The following is a 2,814-nucleotide window of genomic DNA, read 5'->3' on the forward strand; positions in this document are numbered from 1 at the left end:
CATTCTGTAATGATTGCCACTACTATCATTATCAAGAGCAGGCTTTTATCTAGGTAGCATCTTGTTAACTTTGATTATTACATATAAAGGTATCTGCTGCCATCGTAACCGACTTTGCTTGAGCTATTGAGTAGCATAAGGGTTGATTCTATCATTATCACGCACAGTGTACATACCTCCCAAAAGCAATCACTGTTAATGTATTATCACTGTTTTGTTTTTCTTTACAGATGCGTCTTCTTTCTCATGACTCTGAGAATTGCTTGTTTAGAATATTGCCTCGTTACAAAGTTAGATCAGTAGGAGATGAGGTAATGTTTTAGCAAGGCTAAAATTGTGTATTCCAGTGCTAATTTTTTGCAGGTTCGAATGGAAGACCAGGTAACCTTCTCAAGTGAAAAAACAGAAGGACAATACATTCATACAAGTGGTAGAGTATTTCATCAAGTTGGAATTTTCCTACATGAAAATTGGTTAGACCATCAAGAAAAAATATAAATGTTATGTATTAGGAACAATGACATTCCCATACAGCCATGAGGTCAATGCTTCAGCAACTGAATCAGGATACACCGTCAAGTCCCATTATCGTTCAATGCCCAATGAAGAAAGTTCTATTAAGGTGATGACTACTTTGTGCATGTTATCTAGTCATGTGTTCACTTGTAGGGTGGTAGTATTGTCCGTCTGTTCCATCGTGAGCTAGAATCCTATTTGGTGGCACAAGGATCATTTGCAAATGAGAAAGATAAGGTGGTCATAGAAGAAGGTACGTATCTGTATAACATGTTTACACTAAATAAAATGATGTAATACAGTGCATTTACGGAAACGGAAGTCTGAGCATGGAAAGTTGAAAGCTTCATCAACCTCTGCAATTACTTACTGGCAAATTGAAAAGGATAAGGAACCTTTGAGTGGTAGGGTATTTGCATTATATATTGTAAATGTTTCTGTACAGTAAACTCCTAATTGTAAAAAAAATTGCTCATCTTAGAAATGGCTATATTAAAAGTGAAGTGAAATAGGCAAATCAAGGATGATGCATTGTGAATAGTGGATCAAATTTTATTACTAGTATTATGACAACATTACCATCACTATACCATCACTATAACTATGGCTTATGCACATTATTGAGGTGGTGGTTAAGTAGTTATAATTGATTTTTAAGCTGTATGTCTATTTGTTCATGGAGCTCAGAAGAACAGCTAAGTATAATGATGCATAAGCATATACTGCAGCATGAAGAAGACTTTTCTCTTTGATAAGATGGTTTTAAAATGTGATTTGCACAAATGAATGCAAAGTGATAACCACTCCTCATTTTGATAAACAGTGATTTTTAGCTGTCTTCATATTCCTGTGTATTCATCACTGGCACTAAAGCACACACACTATAAGCTTGGAAAATCAACTCTACTACTAAAATGCCTACCTACAGTGTGATGAAAACCATTATTAATTAACCCTCTCACTGCCAGGTGGTTTCGATATATAAATGCCCATAGCATCACATTCTAAGTACTCTGTAACTTCAGATGAGTATTTTAGTAGCTCCTGCGCTTAGAGTAAAGTATCAATTATTGGACAATACGATGTTTGGACAGCTGCCACTCACTTCCTGGAAATCCTGCAGCTTAGGTTATTGTACCAAAAGGTAGGCTACACCAAGCAATGATTATCCTCCAATAATGAGCTATGCGTGATTAATAGCTTAAGAGTTACAGCCAATAGTATGCTTAGTCCAACAAATTCTATGTTCGGACAAAACTATCTGTTTTCAGACTTTGATTTTTACTACCAGTAAACAATGTCCAATTTATTTCAAATTTGTATGCAATATACCTGTACTCATTAGCTATTAATGGCCAAAAATGGTTTTGTTATCTTTAGCATAGAGGGAGTACGAGCCTCACAATTTTAGCGGTATTGTCAGACGCCCTCCGCTTTAATTTAGCCATGCCCACCAACAGAGTTCATGCTTTTACAACAAATGCACCGGTGCTAAACCACAGAAGAAGGTAAGTAAATATCTTTCAAGAGTAGAGGTGTGCTTTAAAATTGATATTCAGGATATTTCCATTGGAACGCAGCATTTTTGGCTCCTAAATGCATGCAAGGTGGAAAAATGAAGTTATGCGAAACCACCTCCTGACCACCTACATAAGCTAGTCTTGGTGTCTTATCACAACGGAAATTGAAAGGCTTTTCTTTCTCTACCTTATATGGATGAAACAAAAAGGACAATAATGTTGCTTTGTGCATCCATGGAAGGTAGAAAATGGAATATCTTTCCAATTCTAGGTGGTATTTGCAATTGAGGCACCAAAACTAACAAATGTACCTGTAGCTGGTCAGAAAGTTGCTTCTCGCAACTTCATTTTTCCACCTCGCGTGCATCTCCTTCATTTAGGAGCCAAAAATACTGCGTTCCAATGGAAATATCCTGAATATCTGTTACTCTTAAGGTTACGGGATAGTGAGCAACTGTAAAACAAAACTTTTATTACATAACACTGTGAAAAAGGTGGGATATAAGATGGTATTTCCAGTGGCTTTTTGAATACAAATAAGCCTTAATATAAACCCTGTATTATAGTCATGTTATACTTTAGTATAATGCATACTATACCATTACATATATGGTTTCAGTTTATTTACTACATTACCTGAAATAGCTTATATCGAATATAATACCCACACTATACCATCACATATATGGTTTCAGTATGTTTAACACATTAACTAAAGCCTTACATGAGACGGTTAGTATAATACAGGTTATATCAAGCTTTTTTGTATTCAATAAGC

The sequence above is a fragment of the Dysidea avara genome, chromosome 4, assembly GCF_963678975.1.
Source record: "Dysidea avara chromosome 4, odDysAvar1.4, whole genome shotgun sequence".
Lineage (NCBI taxonomy): Eukaryota > Metazoa > Porifera > Demospongiae > Dictyoceratida > Dysideidae > Dysidea > Dysidea avara.